Genomic DNA, 22,722 nt, shown 5'->3' on the forward strand with positions numbered 1-22,722 from the left:
GAATTGAGATACTGATTTGGCTTTTATCCTAAGTCATATTGCACGACTCGTTAGAGGGTTGATTGTGACTTGTAGGATCGCTACTTCCAACAGGTGGCGCTATAGAGTTAAGTCCTCTTTTTCTCAGAAGGGGCAATTTGCATACTATGTATTGCAATACTTTGGTAGACAATTGCAGGCTGAAGTCCTGTAATCAGACAATGAAACGGAGACTGAAAAATGAAGTAAAAAAAATAAAATATATATATATGTGTATATATATATATATATATATATATATATATATATATATATATATATATATATATATATATATATATATATATAAGTAAAAATAGCAGCACAGTCCTTCTGGTTTGGGTGAAATATGTCTGCAAGCAGCAAACCAAAAATCTCCAAACCTCATTGGGGTGCTGCTTTACTTCTGGTGGAGAGGCAACAGAAAAAACACTATAATGCTTGCTCACATTAGCGTATAAAAAATAGCTACAATATTGCTCCTGAAAAGTTGTACAAGTGGAATCTGTATGGTTCAATTTATGTCATGCTAGTGCTAGGCTATTGTGTGATTTTGGGCTCTCACTCATCTGCGTAAATAAAGTCACTCCGATTTTGTTCCTGAAAAGTAGGATGAGTGCCATGCCAGTACAATGTCAGTTTTCTCACATATCATCCATATGACATGCATATGCAATGCGTTTTTTTATCTGCAACTATTATTCTACAATCATTTACGGGACCATTTACAGTGTTCTATGATACAAAATGTTAAAGTATCTGTAAAAAACAGACGGCATATGGATAGTCTGTGTACCGTCTTTCTTTCTCGCACCCATTGACGTGCATTGGCGAGTATTGTCCAATATATGCAGCCACTTGCAGTGTGCTGCGATTTTTTTCTCAGTCCGATCCAAGCTGAGCAAAAATTGCAGGTAAACACTGATTCAGTGAATAACATTAGTCACAGCGCAATCCGGTTTTTTATTGGATTGCACTCGTCCAATATAAACACAGAGGAGTATGAGCCGTTATTCCTCCCCTAGCATCCATGTGACATGCATATGCAATACAATTTTAACATTAGTTTTTACATAGAATAATTATCTATGTAATTTAAAACTAGTATACAAACTAAAATCAATCTTATATACAGATATAGATAGACTGATGACAGATAATAGGTGTACTATAAAATCACACTGACAGGTTAGAATAGAATAGATATATACACATAGTATGGGTATATATATATATATATATATATATATATATATATATATTTTTTTTTATATATATATATATATATATATACACTCACCGGCCACTTTATTAGGTACACCATGCTAGTAACGGGTTGGACCCCCTTTTGCCTTCAGAACTGCCTCAATTCTTCGTGGCATAGATTCAACAAGGTGCTGGAAGCATTCCTCAGAGATTTTGGTCCATATTGACATGATGGCATCACACAGTTGCCGCAGATTTGTCGGCTGCACATCCCAAAGATGCTCCATACAAGGCAGGATGGATCCATGCTTTCATGTTGTTTACGCCAAATTCTGACCCTACCATCCGAATGTCGCAGCAGAAATCGAGACTCATCAGACCAAGCAACGTTTTTCTAATCTTCTACTGTCCAATTTCGATGAGCTTGTACAAATTGTAGCCTCAGTTTCCTGTTCTTAGCTGAAAGGAGTGGTACCCGGTGTGGTCTTCTGCTGCTGTAGCCCATCTGCCTCAAAGTTCGACGCACTGTGCGTTCAGAGATGCTCTTAGGCCTACCTTGGTTGTAACGGGTGGCGATTTGAGTCACTGTTGCCTTTCTATCAGCTCGAACCAGTCTGCCCATTCTCCTCTGACCTCTGGCATCAACAAGGCATTTCCGCCCACAGAACTGCCGCTCACTGGATTTTTTTTCTTTTTTGGACCATTCTCTGTAAACCCTAGAGATGGTTGTGCGTGAAAATCCCAGTAGATCAGCAGTTTCTGAAATACTCAGACCAGCCCTTCTGGCACCAACAACCATGCCACGTTCAAAGACACTCAAATCACCTTTCTTCCCCATACTGATGCTCGGTTTGAACTGCAGGAGATTGTCTTGACCATGTCTACATGCCTAAATGCACTGAGTTGCCGCCATGTGATTGGCTGATTAGAAATTAAGTGTTAACAAGAAGTTGGACAGGTGTACCTAATAAAGTGGCCGGTGAGTGTATATATATATATATGTCAGTGGGACACACATATATATATATATATATATATATATATATATATATATATATATATATATATATATATATATATATATATTTAATACAGAGCTACATAGCAGAAAAGCCGGTAATTCAAATGTCGGCTTTTGATATCTCCTTCCCAAACCCGACAGGATATTAGACATGGTTTACATACAGTAAACCATTTCATATCCCTTATTTTTTTTACATATTCCGCACTAATAATGATAGAAGTGTCTGTGTGTAAAATTTCGGCGCTGTAGCTGTTAAAATAAAGGGTTACATTGCGGAAAAAACTGGTGTGGGCTCCCGCGCAATTTTCTCCGCCAGAGTGGGAAAGCCAGTGACTGAGGGCAGATATTAATAGCCTAGAGAGGGACCATGGATATTAGGCCCCCCCTGGATAAAAACATCTGCCCCCAGCCACCCCAGAAAAGGCACATCTGTTAGATGCGCCTATTCTGGCACTTAGCCTCTCTCTTCCCACTCCCGTGTAGCGGTGGGATATGGGGTAATAAAGGGTTAATGCCACTTTGCTATTGTAAGGTGACATTAAGCCAGATTAATAATGGAGAGATGTCAATAAGACACCTATCCATTATTAATCCAATATTAATAAAGGGTTAAAAAAACACACACATTAGAAAAAAAGTATTTTAATGAAATAAATACACAGGGTGTTGCAATATGTTTATTATACGCTCAATCCAAATGATGACCCATGTCTTCTGTAAAAAAGGTAAAAAATCCAAACAACAATATCCCATACCTCTCCGCCGGTACAGTCATGTCGCACTCTGTAAATCCATCTGAAGGGATTAAATAATTTTACAAGCAGGAGCTCTGCTAATGCAGCTGTGCTCCTGACTAAAAACTGGGGAATGATTGGAAAGCAGGGGAATGTAGCTACCCAGACTTGCGGTGCTGCGCCCCCTCCTGGCATAACTTCATATGAACTCGATCGTGGGAATTTTTGAGACTATTTTCTCACACTCGAGTTCATATGAGGTTATACCAACAGGGGGCGCAGCACCGCAATTCTAGGTAGCTACGTTCCCCTGCTTTCCATTCATTCCCCACTTTTTACAGGCAGGAGCACAGCTGCATTAGCAGAGCTTCTAGCTGTAAAATTATTTAACCCCTTCAGATGGATTTACAGAGTGGGACATGACTGAGTGCTGGAGAGGTATGGGATATTGTTGTTTTTTTTTTTTACCTTTTTTGCAGAAGACAATGGTCGTCATTTGGATTGAGCGTATAATAAACATATTATAACACCCTGTGTCTTTATTTCATTAAAATAATTTTTCCAAATGTGTTTGAGGTTTTTTTTTTCATCCTCCCTCCTTATGTACCTGTATGCCTTGTTTTTTGCTCATGTTTAATGTACTTTTCTATATTTGCCTCCTATTCACATGTAAAGCTCCATGGAATAAATGGCGCTATATAAATGTATAATAATAATAATAATAGTATTGTGTTTTTTTATTAATGATCAGTATTGCAGTATTCAGTCACTATGTGGTGGTAATATGTGGTCTGGTCATGGTGCGGTGGTATTTATCCCTTGTATGTGCTATTATTCGGTCACTGTGGTGGTAATATGTGGTCTGGTCATGGTGTGGCGGTATTTGTTCCCTGTATGTGGTATTATTGACCACCATGTGGTGGTAATATGTGATTTGGACACGGTGCGGTGATATTTGTTCCTTGTATGTGATATTATTCAGTCACTATGTGGTGGTAATATGTAGTCTGGTCATGGTGTAGTGGTATTTGTCCCTTGTATGTGTATTATTGGTCGTTTTAAAAATTGAAAAATAAATAAAAATATACCTAAATTGTATTGCATATTTTAAATTTTTTTTAATAGATTACAGTAGCGTAGGGCCCGGCTAAAAGAGTCTACCTTGTCGTGGTGGCAGACTAGAAAAATCTTTTGGCCAAAACAAAAGCTGCTGTTATATGTGTGATCTGGTGATGGGAACTGTTAATGTGTGATTGGTGAGAAGTGGAGTTTTTCCAAGAGAGAGCGGTGGGACTGTGGACAGTTCGAGGGGTGGAGGCGGAGCTGGGGTGGAGCCTGGGCGGAGTCTCAAGGGGGCCCCGAAAATTTTGCCAGTATGGGGCCCCGAAATTCCTAGTGGCAGCCCTGTACATATATATGTGTCTCACTGACATATACGTATATATATTTACCTATACAATGTGTAGACATTTATGTTATCTATTCTAGCAACCTGTCAGTGTGATTTTACTGTAAGCACACAGGAATTGTTGGCTTTTCTATCTATCTATCTATCTATCTATCTATCTATCTATCTATCTATCTATCTATCTGTCTGTCACATATATATATGTGTGTGTGTGTATATATACAGTATATGTGTGTTTTGAACAATATTTCATTGTAAAACGATGTGTAAATGTCAGAGAACTGCTGTATGTAAAAGCTCATGTTAAAATTGAATTGCACACGGATTGCATACGAATGTTGCGATAAAAAATCGCATTGACATTGCATGACAATCGCATGTTTTACCTCCGTTTTTTTTCTCACATATGGGTATGAGCTCTAACAGGCAGGTAGTTTCTAACTATCTACCTGTTGTTCCTGGCACTGAATTGGAACGTTCTGTCAGCGATTTGGCTGCCCACATCTCCTTCTTCTGAGCTTCTCTGCATACTGGGTGTGGCTTCTGATGTCATGTTGATTGACAGCCAACTTCCCAGTTAGGCCACAGGGAGCCTGGCTGTTAATCAGCATGACATGGGTAGTCACAACTCCTCAACAGAGCAGAGAAGCAGCTCTGTGCAAGCAGAGATTGGCACCAGTCACAAGAGGCACATTGCAAAAAAAAATCCAGGATAATCTCTTTAATGTCTGAAAGTGGTAAACAAAGCTGGATCATTATATTAAAGGGAACCTGTCACCCCCAAAATCGAAGATGAGCTAAGCCCACCGCCATCAGGGGCTTATCTACAGCATTCTGTAATGCTGTAGATAATCCCTGGATGTAACCTGAAAGGTAAGAAAAACAGGTTATATTATACTCACCCAGGGGCGGTCCCGCTGCAATCCGGTACGATGGGCGTCGCGGTCCGGGGCCTCCCATCTTCTTACGATGACGTCCTCTTGTCTTCACGCTGCGGCTCCGGCGCAGGCGTACTTTGTCTGCCCTGTTGAGGGCAGAGCAAAGTACTGCAGTGCGCACGTGCTGGGAAATGTCAGAGAGGTCCGGTGCCTGCGCACTGCAGTACTTTGCTCTGCCCTCAACAGGGCAGACCAAGTACGCCTGCGCCGGAGCCGCAGCAAGAAGACAAAAAGAGGACGTCATCGAATGAAGATAGGAGGTGCTGGACCCGGATCGCGACACCCATCGGACCCGGACCGCAGTGGGACCGCCCCTGGGTGAGTATAATCTAACCTGTTTTTGTCATTTTTCAAGATACATCGGGGGCTTATCTACAGCATTACAGAATGCTGTAGATAAGCCCCTGATGGCGGTGGGCTTAGCTCATCTTCGATTTTGGGGGTGACAGGTTCCCTTTAATGATGGAATCACATGAGAACATAACATCCAATGTGATAGCATCGGATGTGATCTGCTATTGACCCTCGGCTCCAGCTCTGCTGCCGTCACGTTACAGGTGTCATGCTCCTGTGCTCCGATCCATGTTACAGGTGTCACGCTCCTGTGCTCCGATCCATGTTACAGGTGTCATGCTCCTGTGCTCCGATCCATGTTACAGATGTCACGCTCCTGTGCTCCGATCCATGTTACAGGTGTCATGCTCCTGTGCTCCGATCCATGTTACATGTGTCATGCTACTGTGCTCCGATCCATGTTACAGGTGTCATGCTCCTGTGCTCCGATCCATGTTACAGGTGTCATGCTCCTGTGCTCCGATCCATGTTACATGTGTCATGCTCCTGTGCTCCGATCCATGTTACATGTGTCAAGCTCCTGTGCTCCGATCCATGTTACAGGTGTCACGCTCCTGTGCTCCGATCCATGTTACATGTGCCACGCTCCTGTGCTCCGATCCATGTTACAGGTGTCATGCTCCTGTGCTCCGATCCATGTTACAGGTGTCATGCTCCTGTGCTCCGATCCATGTTACAGGTGTCATGCTCCTGTGCTCCGATCCATGTTACAGGTGTCATGCTCCTGTGCTCCGATCCATGTTACAGGTGTCATGCTCCTGTGCTCCGATCCATGTTACATGTGTCATGCTCCTGTGCTCCGATCCATGTTACAGGTGTCATGCTCCTGTGCTCCGATCCATGTTACAGGTGTCATGCTCCTGTGCTCCGATCCATGTTACATGTGTCACGCTCCTGTGCTCCGATCCATGTTACAGGTGTCATGCTCCTGTGCTCCGATCCATGTTACAGGTGTCATGCTCCTGTGCTCCGATCCATGTTACAGGTGTCATGCTCCTGTGCTCCGATCCATGTTACATGTGTCATGCTCCTGTGCTCCGATCCATGTTACAGGTGTCATGCTCCTGTGCTCCGATCCATGTTACAGGTATCATGCTCCTGTGCTCCGAACCTCTGGCATGAGAGAATCGCCACATAGGTGTGGACGAGACAAAGTCATCTCTCCATCTCCTCCATGACCTGACTGAGTATATCGGACTGCACTGGGATGACATCCGAGCGCAGTCAGATGTTTCACCCGCACCCATAGACTTTAATATAGGTGCGTGTGAGCCGAGTCTTGCTGCCATTGTTCTCTCATAACAAATCAGCATGAGAAAATAATCGCTTATCAGCTCTGCCCCATAGAGTAACACTGGGCAGAGCGCTATGCGATAAATCATTAGATAGAACTCAGCCATGTTATACGCTCGTGTGACCCCTGCCTAAAAGGGGAACTGAATAAAGATGATGAAAACTGTGTCGAAATGATGGTTACTGTGATCATTAATGATAGCGGGGCATCACAGTACGGCCCATAGAGGTTAAGTTATTGAACATTAGGGTGTAAGGGGGCGCCATTTAAATTTTCTCCTCAGACAGCAGGGAAGATGGAATTAGCACAATAGTAAGTCCATAGGTGTACATAGGTCTCTGCTCATCGGGCCCCAAATGCCAGTAAGGGCAGTAATGCCCTGATGGCGGCCCTGGGTGTGCACATTCACTCTCACAAAACCATGTAGACTTAATATTGAGCCCATACACCGCAGTGGACTTCGTAGCGGTATTTTGAATAATCGGTGGAGGTCTCATAACACGGACCCCCATCAATCAGAACCAGTATGCAGCGCTTATAATATATAAAGTGACAGCTACAATTTAATATTAGAAAAGTTTCTTTCTGTCTTCCTTCGAAGCATCTCTGATTTGGCAGCTGGCACAACTAAGTTCCCATTATTCTGGGTATATAAATGTAATCAGTGGAGCGCTCATTATCTCTAATCGGTCAGCTGTTTTACATTGGCATTGTGTGCGTTGTGTATTCCTGCCTTTGGAGAATTAGTGATAAGCAGATGTTCCACTGATTTTCTGCTGATTCTAAAAAAAAATGGTAATTAAAATTTCACCTGTGTCAAATCTTTTCTCTTCTTCCTGGATGTTTTATTAACATATGGAAACAATTATTTAGCCTATTAGCATAAGGAAGGTAAAGTGCCCTCTAACTATATTATACACACAGTGCTCGGAAGAGGATTTGCATGACAGATTGGCAGAATTGCAGCAATTTCATGCTACAGAAAAGGCTAGCGGCATTACCGGCTCATGCACATGGCCACATTACGACTGTGAGTTGTAGGAATCAGTCACTTGTTTCCCGTAGGCTACTCTGAGGCCTACTGTACCTTATTACGTCCCCAACATCAGCATTTTTGTTTTCTATGTATGTCAATAAACTTCAGTGAAATCAAAATACCAGAAAGTTTCAAAGACAAGGCAGCTTTTTTTTTTTTTTTTTTTTTTTAAAAGAATGACACACCAAAGAGAGACAAAAACCACAGTGTCAAAAAAATTATAAAAATGCACACAAAAATGCAATGAAAAAACACAAATAACCTAATTTAAATAATAGGTGCTGAAATAGCAAAGAAATTCTGCAAAATCATAAACTCATCAAAAGTTCATTGTGGGAGTGTAGCCTAAATATATATTTTTCTAAGTTCAAGTGCACACGTTGAGTATTTGGTGATTTTATAGTATATATAAGCCAAAACCAAGAGGGGAACAGTCAGAGGAAAAGTATAATAGAAATGTAGGAGAGTGGAAGGGTAGAAGAAGACGTTGTGGCAACAGGGGAGTTGTTTGATATTGTTTATTGATATGTGTGATAAAGAATGTTCTATTTTATTTCTATGGCCGCTTTTGTGCCTCAATTCTCCTGGAGGTTTTGCTCGATTCTCTTGGAGGTTCTGCCTCGATTCTCTTGGAGGTTCTGCCTCGATTCTCCTGGAGGTTCTGCATCGATTTTCCTGGAGGTTCTGCCTCGATTCTCCTGGAGGTTTTGCCTCAACGCCGTCCCTGGGAATGGAGGGAGGTCGGTCCTCTTCCTAATTTAGTCAGAACAGAGTGGAGGAGAGTGAGGAGTCTAGGAGAGTCCAATGTGTGAGGTAGTTCTGAAGAAAGTGCTAGAAACTGATGGTGGCAACCGGTTCTAAGAAAACAGATGTAAGAGAGGTGGAAGGGTTCCATCATTTTAAACAGCCTGACAGTAGGAAGACACATCTCAAGATTCATGTGGATACCGGGGCAGTCTTGGGCCTAGGGCCCTGTTATAATGGGTGCCATATCTCTGTCTCCTGTTATGGACCTGGTGGTTAGGAGCACCCAAAATGCCCTGATGGTTAAAACAGAAAACCTGGGACAAGCTCTGAGGAGGTGGTAACTCTACTGACCGCAATCCCTAATCCTATCACACACACTAGAAATAGCCGTGGAGGGTGCCTAACTCTCCCTAGACGCCTCTTCACAGCCTAAGAGCTAACTACCCCTAAAGATAGAAATAGAAGCCTACCTTGCCTCAGAGAAATTCCCCAAAGTAAAGGTAGCCCCCCACAAATATTGACTATGAGTTAAGAGGGAAGTAACAAACACAGGAATGAAACAGATTTTAGCAAAGGAGGCTGAATCTTCTCTAGATAGACAGAGGATAGGAAAGGGAACTGTGCGGTCAGTATTAAAAACTACAAAAACCACGCAGAGTGTGCAAAAAGACCTCCACACCGACTCACGGTGTGGAGGTGCAGCTCTGCACCCCCAGAGCTTCCAGCTAGCAAGGAAATATCATAATAGCAAGCTGGACTAGAAACATAGCATGTACTGAGAAATATATTCAAAAACCAATGAACAGCAAATGAACTAGCGGGGACTTAGCTTCTGCTGGAGTAGACAGGTTATCTGAGAAATCCAAGAGAGATCTGAACCAGTACTGAGACATTGACAGCTGGCATGAACTAACGACCTGGGCAGAGTTAAATAGGGAAGCCAGCAGAAGCAATAAGCAAGGGCAGCTGAGAAAGCCAACCTCAAAGATCAGCAGTTCCACTCAAAGCCACCAGAGGGTGTCCAAGGACAGAACTCACCAAAGTACCATTCACGACCACAGGAGGGAGCCCGAGAACGGAATTCACAACAGTCTCCCCTGTGAGAAAGATGTCAGCTTGGGTCACCGCAAAAGGAAAGGATGATGGGCTTCAGGGAAATTGTTATGCTGGACAGGAATAGAATAGAAAAAGGGGAGCAAACAAGCGCAATAGGGTCTTAACTGGAGACAAAGTAAAATTATAATAGGGGTGTGAACTCACCTGATAAAGTTGCACATTAGCAACATATTACACACATGAATCAGCTGCAGCAGGACACGGGTCAGCAGATGGAAGTAATATACTTGAAAAAAAGTGAAAAGTCTAAATCTGCGCTGCTGAAGAATCCAGGATACCGATGGTTTCTTTAAATGTTTTATTCAAAACAGGTAAAACCCCTTAATGACCGCCGATACGTCTTTTTACTGATCTGCGATATAAGAGACTAGCATCCCCATACCGGTGACAATCCAGCAGCTGTCGGCTCTACACTATAGCTGACAACTTGCTGCATCAGTGTTGGCACCGTTTATATATGTTTAACCCCTTAGCTGCTGCTATCAATAGTGACTACATCATATAAATGGTTAACAGAGTGTGGGGGCTTCCTCTTTATCCCCATCAGCATCTTGAGATCATGATTGTGTGGTCCTGATGTTTGCCATGGCACTTCATGACTAAACAATGGCCTTAGAGTCTGACGGCTGTTGTAAGTTAGGGTAAGTTCAGAAGTTAGGGACATTTAAAAAGGGGACCTGTCAGCAGTTTTGGCCAATATAAGATACAGATTCTATAATGCTGCAGATAAGCCCCCGGTCTGACCCGAAAAATAAGTTTTATTATACTCACCCAGGGGGCGGTCTGGTGTCGTCCGTTCCAATGGGTGTCGCAGGTCTGGTGCCTCCTATCTTCTTGCGATGCCACCCTCTTGTTGCTTCATGGCTCCCCGGCATCTCACTCCTCCGCAGGCATACTTATCTGCCCTGTTGAGGGCAGACCAAAGTACTGCAGTGCGCAGGGTCTGGGAAAGGTCAGCGAGGCCGGCGCCTGTGCATTGCAGTACTTTACTCTACCCTCAACAGGGCAGATAAGTACGCTAGCACAAGAGCGTGATGTCGGGGAGTGATGAAGCAAGCAGGAGGGCGGCATCGCAAGAAGATGGGAGGCACCAGACCTGGACCTGCGACACCCATCGGACCGGACCGCCCCCCCGGGGTGAGTATAATAAAACTTATTTTTCTTATCTTTCAGGTCAGACTGGGGGCTTATCTACAGCATTATAGAATGCTGTATATAAGTCCTGAAAGGCGGTGGCCGTAGCTTATATCGGCCAAACCTGGTGACAGGTTCCCTTTAAGTGGTAAAAATACATTTTTCCATTCCTGTCATGTCACTTTGCATTAATTCCTGAAAATCACCTGAAGGGTTAATAAACTATCTGACAGAAGTTTTCAATATGTCAAGGGGTGCTGTTTTTAAAATAGTATAACTTTTGGGGGGTTTCCTAAATATATAGGACCCCCAAAGTCACTTCAAACCTGGATAGGTTCTTAAAAAAAATAATTTTGTAAATGTCCTTGGTAAAAGTAAAAATTGCTGCTACATTTTAAACCTCCTAAAATGCAAACAAAATAAAATAATATTTTACAAATGGTGCGGATTTAAAGCAGGCATGAGGGAAATGTTATTTATTAATGTTTTGCTATGGGATGACTATCTGGGTTAAAGGAATAACCATTCAAAGTTTGAAAATTGCTAATTATTTTAATTATTTGTCAAATTTCTGATATTTTTTATAAATAAACACAAAATATATTGATCTAAGTTTACCATGATCATAAAGTATAATGTGTGACGAAAAAAAGCTCCAAATCAATGGGATTTGTTGAAGCGTTCCAGAATTATTACCACTTAAAATGTCACTGGTTTGATTTAAAAAATTTGGCCCGATCACTAAGGGCTTAAAAAAGTCAACGCGTTTCAAAGTCATTCCAGACTTCTTCCTCAGGACACAAACCGTATATACAGACAGGTTTTTTTCTTCCTACATTTAAAAGAGCTGAAAACAGGAAAAGAAAAGAGGATTTTCTGGTGAAATAATTTAAAATGTTTATCCGTTGCGTTTATTGATGCTTAAGTTTTAAAATGTTATAAAAAAAATCTATATAAAAAAATATGTATATATATATAGAGAGAGAGAGAGTTGTATGTGAACTTTTGATCAGGGTCATTTGAATGTTTTGGGTTGTCATGATGACTTCAAAAGAGAAAACACAGTAGTTTGACAATAAATGGCTTCACCCAACCACTAACCATGAGTGGAGAAAAAGTTTTGGTGTTATCATTCATATTCTCTGAAAAAAGGCCAAGAAAGCAAAAATTCTGCTGGGGTATGTAAACTTTTGAGCACAACTGTACATTACGAACTTGCTTATAGCCCCCTATATACATTATGAGCCTGCACATAGCCCCTATATACAGTATGACCCCTGTATATCCCCTATATACAGTATGAGTCCCTGTATAGCCCCATATACATTATGAGCCTGCACATAGCCCCTACTTACAGTATGACCCCTGTGTTAGGGGTCGAGTTCCCGCCTCTGCACAGGGGGAATCTCGGGCCATCTCCGCTGCGGTCTCCCATTCTTCTCCTGCCACAGTGGAGCCTGCTGAGCGGAGACGTCGGTCCCAGTGTCTCGCTCAGTCTGACTCTGTGCAAAGAGTTACTGCTGCTTGTCCTGCTTCTGCCATGGAAGTCAGTGCTGGGCAGTGGCGAGCAGACGCTTCTGGGACTAAGTCCTGCTTTTCTCGTTCTGAACATGCCCAGAGTAAGATCTCTCAGTGGAGATCGAGGGTCACATGATCAGACACTGCAGCTAAGGTCCTGTAGGTGCTCACGCTTTGTGGCAATCTCTCATTGGTCCTTCTGGGAAGGTCCTGTACGTGCTGCAACTATTTAAGGCCCGCATGCGCTAGTATTGCTTTTATTTATGTACTTTGCGCCAGTGTGGTCTTGTATGAATGTGTTCAGGGACCCGGCTGAAATAAGCCCATAGAATGCTGGCACCTCCGGCGAGGAGTTTGTATGCTTGTGTGTTCAGGGACCTGGCCGAAATAAGCCCCTAGAATGCTGGCACCTCCGGCGAGGAGTTTCGTGTGCATGCATGACCACTGACTGTTCTTGTTTAGACAGTTAGCCTGTGCCTCTGTGGAGTCTAACAGGGCGCAGTGCTTTGAGTTCACGTCTGCTCTGTGAAGTAACAGAGTTAGCTAACACCGCCATTTAGTTCCGCTATTTGCTAGCAGCAGGTTCTCCTGCACAGTGGACCCCGGGCTGCGAACGCATCTATCCTAATAAAATATATACATTCATTAGGTGCGTTCCGCTAGCCCTAACACCCTGTATATCCCCTATATACAGTGTAAGCCCCTGTATAGCCCAATATACATTATGAGCCTGCACAAGGCCCCTACTTACAGTGTGACCCCTGTATAGCCCCTATATACATTATGAGCCTGCACATAGCCCTTATATACAGTATGAGCCCCTGTATAGCCCCTATATACATTATGAGAATGCACATAGCCCCTATATACAGTATGAGCCCCTGTATAGCCCTTATATACAGTATGAACCCCTGTATAGCCTGAGGACACTAACAGGTACGAACGCACCTCACATCACTATCAGTGCGACCCATCACCAGTATACTCTGCTGACAACCGGTTCACGACAGAATTTGCCAAGTTCTTCACACGACGTGAACTGGTTGCCAAGGGACTCATGAAATTCACCGACCAAGCTGAAGGTTACAGAGCTTGGACAGCTTCCTTCTAAAATGTCACTAGAGACTTGGGGCTACAACACAGGGAAGAGATAGACCTGTTAGTCAAATACCTGGGAGAAGAGTCGGTCAAACACGCAGTAAGGATCAGAGACATTAATATAAACCGCCCTGAGACTGGCCTCAAAGAGATCTGGAAGAGGCTGGATGAGTGTTATGGCTCAGCAGAGGTAATAGAAAGAGCCTTGTTCAAAAGAATCAATGACTTCCCTAAAATTTCTAACAAAGGTCTCCAGAAACTTAGAGAACTAAGCGACCTACTAAAAGGAAGTCCAAGTTGCCAAATACGAGGACGACCTACAGACACTTGCATTTCTCGACACAGCCAGAGGTGCTAACCCTATAGTCCAGAAGTTGCCCTACAATCTACAGGAGAGGTGGCTCACACATGGTTCCACGTACAAATACAAACACAGTGTTCCATTTCCTCCCTTCTCCATTTTTGTAGACTTTATACACCAACAAGCGAGAATTAGAAACGATCCCAGCTTTGACTTTGCAATGCCATATGCCACACCATCACCACCTGCAAATCCACGCAGAACATCTGTGGCAGTACACAAGACTTATGTTTCTTCTCCAGGTTCTAATTACAGGTCTGCTGGCTGCTCCCAATCAGAGACAAAGGTGCAGGACCCTGACAAGCAGTGCCCACTTCATCAGAAGCCTCATCCTCTCCTGAAATGCAGAGCCTTCAGAGGAAAATCTATGCCAGACCGCAGAAGCTTCCTGAAAGAGAACGGTATCTGCTACAAGTGCTGCTCGTCCACAACTCATCTCGCCAAGGATTGCAAGGTCAGTGTAAAATGCACAGAATGTGGCACTTTCTGCCACAGAATGTGGCACCACAGACCATAACACTGCTCTACACCCTGGCCCAGCTCCATGGAGTACACAAAACACGCCGGCTGACAGTGAGCATGGCGGGGAGGAAAGGAACACTGATACAGCTACACCAGAGATCACTTCACAATGTACAGAAGTCTGCAAAGGGACAATAGACAATAGGTCCTGTTCAAAAATATGCCTCGTCAGAGTATACCCAAAAGGCCATAGAGACCAAGCTGTAAGACTGTAAGCTATCTTGGATGAGCAAAGTAATCGATCCTTGGCAAGATCAACATTCTTTGACCTATTCAACATCAAAGGGCCAAGCACTCCCTACTCCTTAAAGACGTGTGCAGGTACTGTGACAACAGCAGGCAGGAAAGCTACTGACTACCAAATCGAGTCTTTAGACGGACAATTCTGCCTACCGCTACCTACGATCATCGAATGTAACCAGATCCCAGAGAACAGATCTGAAATCCCTACGCCAGATGTAGCAATCCATCACGCTCACTTAAAACGAATAGCACACCTTATACCGGAACTCGACCATCAGGCCCAGATAATTCTGCTGTTGGGGAGAGATATCCTGCAGGTTCATAAAGTGAGACGACATATCAATGGACTCCACAATGCTCCCTATGCCCAAAAGCTAGACCTAGGATGGGTCATAATTGGCAACGTATGCTTGGGACGTATGCACGCCCCATCTTCTGTGACAAATACATTGGAGAAAGGATGACCATCTCTGTTTCAACCTTGTAACAATGAGTTCCATGTCAGGGAACTGCCACACAGCATCCAACTGCCCAACCATTTAATACACTTTACTTACGACAGCAATATAGTGTCGGGAAGCTATGAGGATCAGTTAGGGTGCACAGTCTTCCAGAGAACTAAGCAGGACAACCAAGTGGCAATGTCGGTAGAGGACAAGTTGTTCTTAAAGATAATGGACAAGGGACTTGCTAAAGATGAGACCAACAGCTGGATCGCACCTCTTCCCTTCGAAACCCACAGACCACATCTACCGAACAACAGAAATCAGGCATTACAACGTTTCTCCTCTCTCAAACATAATCTACAAAAGAAACCAGATGAAAGATCACTTTTTCTCCTTCATGTCAAAGATTTTCGAAAACTGTCATGTAGAACTAGCTCCCACTCTCAAAGACTCTGAAGAATTCTGGTTCCTACCCATGTTTGGAGTATATCACCCTAAGAAACCAGGCCAGATTAGAGTCGTGTTCGATTCCAGTGCTAAGTTTAATGATGTCTCCCTGAATGACGTTCTACTGACAGGACCAGACCTCAATAACAAACTGCTGGGAGTACTTATGCGCTTCCGTAAGGATTCCATTGCCTTCATCGCTGACATCCAGCAAATGTACCATTGTTTCCTTGTGAGAGAGAGAGACAGGAACTTCCTAAGATTCTTCTGGTACAGAGACAATGATCCTACTAAAGAAGTCACAGAGTATCGCATGAAAGTGCACATCTTTGGCAACAGTCCTTCCCCTGCAGTCGCCATTTACGGACTCAAAAGGTCGGCTCAAGAAGGAGAAGCAGAATACAATGCAGATGTCAGACAATTCATAGAAAAAGACTTTTATGTCGACGACTGTCTGAAAGCCATGCCTTCAAATGACACTGCCATCAGTCTTCTCAGGAGAGCAGAGGACATGCTTGCCTGCTCGAACCTCAGGCTTCATAAAATAGCCTCAAACAGCCAAGAACTCATGGAAGCATTCCCTTCTCAGGACTTATGTAATGGTCTCAGAGACCTGGACCTGGAGTCAGACCCCGCACCAATGCAACGCAGCCTCGGGCTTCTCTGGAATCTACAGTCAGACACTTTCACCTTTCAGGTCAGCCAGGAAGAAAGGCCTTTCACACGTAGAGGCGTCCTGTCTACCATCAACAGTCTGTACGATCCCTTGGGTTTTGCAGCTCCTGTTACTATACAAGGCAAGGCCCTACTAAGAGACTTATCTAGCTAAACATCTGACTGGGATGCACCTCTGCATCTGATAAGAGGATCCAGTGGGAAGGGTGGAAGAACTCGTTAGCGGCACTCTCCAACCTGAATGTGCCAAGACCATACGCCCCTGTGCCATCTACTGAAATACAAAGCCAAAGACTGTACATATTTGCAGATGCTTCTGTCAAAGCAATTGCCGCTGTTGCCTATCTCAAAACTGTAGACTCCAAATGTCAGTGCCACATTGGTTTCATTATGGGAAAGGCCAAACTTGCACCACAACCAGAGCACACTATACCCAGGTTAGAGCCTTGTGCCGCAGTCCTAGCTGTTGAGTTAGCGGAGTTCATCACATCCGAAATGGATATCGACTTGACACAGACCAAGTTCTACTCAGACAGCAAAGTAGTCCTGGGATATATCCACAACGAAACCAGGCGATTCTACGTTTATGTCAATAACAGAGTGCTACGTATCAGGAGATCAATTCATCCAAAGCAGTGGCATTACATACCCACGGACCAGAATCCCGCAGATCATGCAACTAAGGCAGTTGATGCAAGTCGACTAGGAAGCACAACATGGCTCTCAGGACCAATAATCAACGCAAGACCCTTGGTTCCAGTTCCTAACGACCCTGAGGAGCCCTTGTTATTGACTCCAGCTACTCTACTTACCCAGAAAATGGGACTGTCCAGTGCCCCTCCAGGAGGATTCGAAGCTAAGGACCTCTACAAGCGCTAATGGAGACAGGTACAAAGTCTTGCAAATACTTTCTGGGACTGGTGGCGCAGCTAATCTCAGCATAAGTGACCTTGTTCTTGTGAAAGACTGTCAAATTCACCGGAACCAGTGGCCACTTGGTCTAGTTACCACAACATTCCAGAGCAAGGACAGCAACGTTCGCAAAGTTAAACTAAGGATGACCAAAGGGAATGAACCTAAGACATTTTTCAGACCGGTATCTGAACTGGTCCTATTGTTGCCTTCGGAAGAAAGGAGTAGTGACATCGGTTGATGCCAGATGGGGAGTGTTCTGTCTCCGCCATCTAATTTGTTACCTCCGATTATCTGTTTGCATAATTTGCAGGTTTCTCAGTTTTCTCAGTATACAGTATTGATATATTCATACCTTTATTTATCTGTGGTGCTTTGGCTCCCTCTAGCGGTCAGAGTTATGTTGGCAGTTCTATTTTCTGTTTTTTCTATTTTACATGTCTGATTCTCCTCCCCCTTTGCAATGCATTATGGTACCTCAGCCTCCATCTCCCTCCATTTTCTCTTCACTTCCTTCAGTCTGCTTTCAAGGAAAGACGCTTGTACTTCATCCCCCTTGCGATTGCATTGCCAGTATGTCTTTATGCTTTCTCTAGATAATTCCTGCTCTATATTAGCCTAGCCTAGCCAGTTGTACTCCTAGTTCAGTTACTAGCTTTCTAAATGTTATGCATAATGTACATCATGTGTAGTATGTATTTCTTCTATACCATGCACTGATTCTATGTATATTATTGCTTACAGTTTCACCCCATCAATATACCACTACGTTTAATAAAGCACAGACTCAACCACAGTCTCCTTATTGGACTCCGGTATAGCGGTTTAGCTGCCTGTAAAGCTAAGTGAGCCTGTCTCATTTAGTGAGGACAGAACAATCAAAATATCAAAGATGTTCAAATACAGCGACTGAAATCAAGACATCCACCCATCCGAACTGCAATTACCCTGTATGAACATGATTTCAATTTAGAAGAGAAATGGCGTGAACTTTGGGTCAGTGCAGTAGACGGTGAGCCTCAAATGTTTCCTCACTTTCAAAATCCACCACCAGGCTTCAATCTGCCAAGGAAAACCTGGGTCACTTTGAATCGTATCAGAACAAACTTTGGTGTCTGTGCAGATCTTAAGCATAAGTGGGGAAAATCTGACTCTCCTGCCTGTGACTGTGGAGCTGACCATCAAACAATTAAGCACATTGTCGAGGAATGTCCCCTCAGATCTTATCCCCTTCCCGACCTTTGACGCCACGTAGGCGTCATGAAACCCGTGCCAATCCGACCCATGACGCCTATGTGGCGTCATGGAATGATCGCGTCCCTGCAGATCGGGTGAAAGGGTTAACTCCAATTTCACCCGATCTGCAGGGACAGGGGGAGTGGTACTTCAGCCCAGGGGGGGTGGCTTCACCCCCCCCGTGGCTACGATCGCTCTGATTGGCTGTTGAAAGTGAAACTGCTAATCAGAGCGATTTGTAATATTTCACCTAAAAAACTGGTGAAATATTACAATCCAGCCATGGCCGATGCTGCAATATCATCGGCCATGGCTGGAAAACCTAATCTGTCCCCCCCACACCCACCGATCTCCTCCCCAGTCCTCCGTTATGTGGTCCGCCCCCTAAGTCGTCCTGTCCGCTCCCCCGTCCTCCTGCCCGCTCCCCCCGTGCTCCGATGCCACCCCCCCATCCTCCGATCCACCCCCCATGCTCAGATCCCCCCCCCTCATACTTACCGAGCCTCCGGGCGTCCGTCCGTCTTCTCCATGGGCGCCGCCATCTTCCAAAATGGCGGGCGCATGCGTAGTGCGCCCGCCGAATCTGCCGGCCAGCAGATTCGTTCCAGGTATATTTTGATCACTGCGATATAACCTATCACAGTGATCAAAATAAAAAAAATAGTAAATGACCCCCCCTTTATCACCCCCATAGGTAGGGACAATAATAAAAAAAAATATATATTTTTTTTTCTTTTTCCACTAGGGTTAGGGTTAGAACTAGGGTTAGGGTTAGGGTTAGGAGTAGGGTTAGGGCATGTGCACACAGTGCGGATTTGGCTGCGGATCTGCAGCGGATTGGCCGCGAATCCGCAGTGGATTGGCCGCGGATCCGCAGCGGATTGGCCGCGGATCCGCAGCGGATTGGCCGCGGATCCGCAGCGGATCGGCCGCTGCAAATTCGTAGCAGTTTTCTATCAGGTTTACAGTACCATGTACACCTATGGAAAACCAAATCCGCTGTGCCCATGGTGCGGAAAATACCGTGCGGAAACGCTGTGTTGTATTTTCCACAGCATGTCAATTTTGTGCGGATTCCGCAGCATTTTACACCTGTTCCTCAATAGGAATCCGCAGGTGAAATCCGCACAAAAAAACACTGGAAATCCGCTGTAAATCCGCAGGTAAAACGCAGTGCCTTTTACCTGCGGATTTTTCAAAAATGGTGCGGAAAAATCTCACACGAATCCGCAACGTGGGCACATAGCCTTAGGGTTAGGGTTGGAATTAGATTTAGGGTTGGAATTAGGGCTAGGGTTGGAAATAGGGTTAACATTAGGCTTGTGGTTAGGGTTACGGATAGGGTTAGGGGTGTGTTGGGGTTACAGTTGTGGTTAGGGTTGGGATTAGGGTAAGGGTTGGGATTAGGGTTAGGATTAGGGTTGGGATTAGGGTTACGGATGTGTTGGGGTTAGGGTTGTGGTTAGGGGTGTGTTGGGGGTAGGGTTGTGATTAGGTTTATGGCTACAGTTGGAATTAGGGTTAGGGGTGTGTTGGGGTTAGTGTTGAAGTTAGAATTGAGGGGTTTCCACTGTTTAGGCACATCAGGGGTCTCCAAACGCAACATGGCGCCACCATTGATTCCAGCCAATCTTGCGTTCAAAAAGTCAAATGGTGCTCCCTCCCTTCCAAGCCCCGACGTGCGCCCAAACAGTGGTTTACCCCCACATATGGGCTACAAGCGTACTCAGGACAAACTGGGCAACAACTATTGGGGTCCAATTTCTCCTGTTACCCTTGCGAAAATAAAAAATGACTTGCTAAAACATAATTTTTGAGGAAAGAACAATTATTTTTTATTTTCACGGCTCTGCGTTATAAACTTCTGTGAAGCACTTGGGGTTTGAAAGTGCTCACCACACATCTAGATAAGTTCCTTGGGGGGTCTAGTTTACAAAATGGGGTCACTTGTGGGGTGTTTCTACTGTTTAGGCACATCAGGGGCTCTGCAAATGCAACGTGACGCCCGCAGACCATTCCATCAAAGTCTGCATTTCAAATGTCACTACTTCCCTTCCGAGCCCTGACGTGCGCCCAAACAGTGGTTTATCCCCACATATGGGGTATCAGCGTACTCACAACAAACTGGGCAACAAATATTGGGGTCCAATTGCTCCTGTTACCCTTGTGAAAATAAAAAATTGCTTGCTAAAACATCTTTTTTGAGGAAAGAAAAATGATTTTTTACTTTCACGGCTCTGCTTTGTAAACTTCTGTGAAGCACTTGGGGGTTGAACGTGCTCACCACACATCTAGATAAGTTCCTTGGGGGGTCTAGTTTCCAAAATGGGGTCACTTGTGGGGGGTTTCTACTGTTTAGGCACATCAGGGGCTCTGCAAACGCAACGTGACGCCCGCAGAGCATTCCATCAAAGTCTGCATTTCAAAACGTCACTACTTCCCTTCCGAACCCCGACGTGTGCCAAAACAGTGGTTTACCCCCACATATGGGGTATCAGCGTACTCAGGAGAAACTAGACAACAAATTTTGGGGTCCAATTTCTCCTGTTACCCTTGGGAAAATAAAAAATTGTGGGCTAAAAAATCATTTTTGAGAAAAGAAAAATTATTTTTTATTTTCATGGCTCTGCGTTATAAACTTCTGTGAAGCACTTGGGGGTTCAAAGTGCTCACCACACATCTAGATTAGTTCCATGGGAGGTCTAGTTTCCAAAATGGGGTCAATTGTGCGGGAGCTCCAATGTTTAGGCACACAGGGGCTCTCCAAACGCTACATGGTGTCCGCTAATGATTGAAGCTAATTTTCCATTCAAAAAGCCAAATGGCGTGCCTTCCCTTCCGAGCCCTGCCGTGCGCCCAAACAGTGGTTTACCCCCACATATGGGGTATCATCGTACTCAGGACAAACTGTACAACAACATTTGGGGGTCCAATTTCTCCTATTACCCTTGGGAAAATAAAAAATTCCGGGCTAAAAATCATTTTTGAGGAAAGAAAAATTATTTTTTATTTTCATGGCTCTGCGTTATAAACTTCTGTGAAGCACCTGGGGGTTTTAAGTGCTCACTATGCATCTAGATAAGTTCCTTGGGGGGTCTAGTTTCCAAAATGGGGTCACTTGTAGGGGAGCTCCAATGTTTAGGCACACAGGGGCTCTCCAAACGCGACATGGTGTCCGCTAACGATTGGAGCTAATTTTCCATTCAAAAAGTCAAATGGCGCGCCTTCCCTTCCGAGCCTTGCCGTGCACCCAAACAGTGGTTTACCCCCACATATGAGATATCGGCGTTCTCAGGAGAAATTGCCCAACAAATTTTAGGATCCATTTTATCCTGTTGCCCATGTGAAAATTAAAAAATTGAGGCTAAAAGAAATTTTGTGTGAAAAAAAAGTACTTTTTAATTTTAATTTTTACGGATCAATTTGTGAAGCACCTGAGGGTTTAAAGTGCTCACGATGCTTCTAGATAAGTTCCTTGGGGGGTCTAGTTTCCAAAATGGGGTCACTTGTGGGGGAGCTCCAATGTTTAGGCACACAGGGGCTCTCCAAACCTGAAATGGTGTCCGCTAGCGATGGAGATAATTTTTCATTCAAAAAGTCAAATGGCGCTCCTTCCCTTCCGAGCCTTACCATGTACCCAAACAGTGGTTTACCCCCACATGTGAGGTATCGGTGTACTCAGGAGAAATTGTCCAACAAATTTTAGGATCCATTTTATCCTGTTGCCCATGTGAAAATGAAAAAATTGAGGCTAAAATATTTTTTTTGCGAAAAAAAAGTACTTTTTCATTTTTACGGATTAATTTGTGAAGCACATGGGGGTTTAAAGTGCTCACTATGCATCTAGATAAGTTCCTTGGGGGGTCTAGTTTCCAAAATGGGGTCACTTGTGGGGGAGCTCCAATGTTTAGGCACACGGGGGCTCTCCAAACGCGACATGGTGTCCGCTAAAGATTGGAGCCAATTTTTCATTCAGAAAGTCAAATGGCGCTCCTTCCCTTCCGAGCCCTGCCGTGCGCCCAAACAGTGGTTTACCCACACATATGAGGTATCAGCGTACTCAGGACAAATTGCACAACAACATTCGTGGTCCAGTTTCTCCTTTTACCCTTGGGAAAATTACAAAATTGTTGCTAAAAGATAAGTTTTGTGACTAAAAAGTTAAATTTTAATTTTTTCCCTCCATGTTGCTTCTGCTGCTGTGAAACACCTGAAGGGTTAATAAACTTCTTGAATGTGGTTTTGAGCACCTTGA

Source organism: Ranitomeya variabilis, chromosome 5 (genome assembly GCF_051348905.1).
Source record: "Ranitomeya variabilis isolate aRanVar5 chromosome 5, aRanVar5.hap1, whole genome shotgun sequence".
In the NCBI taxonomy this organism is placed as follows: Eukaryota; Metazoa; Chordata; class Amphibia; order Anura; family Dendrobatidae; genus Ranitomeya; species Ranitomeya variabilis.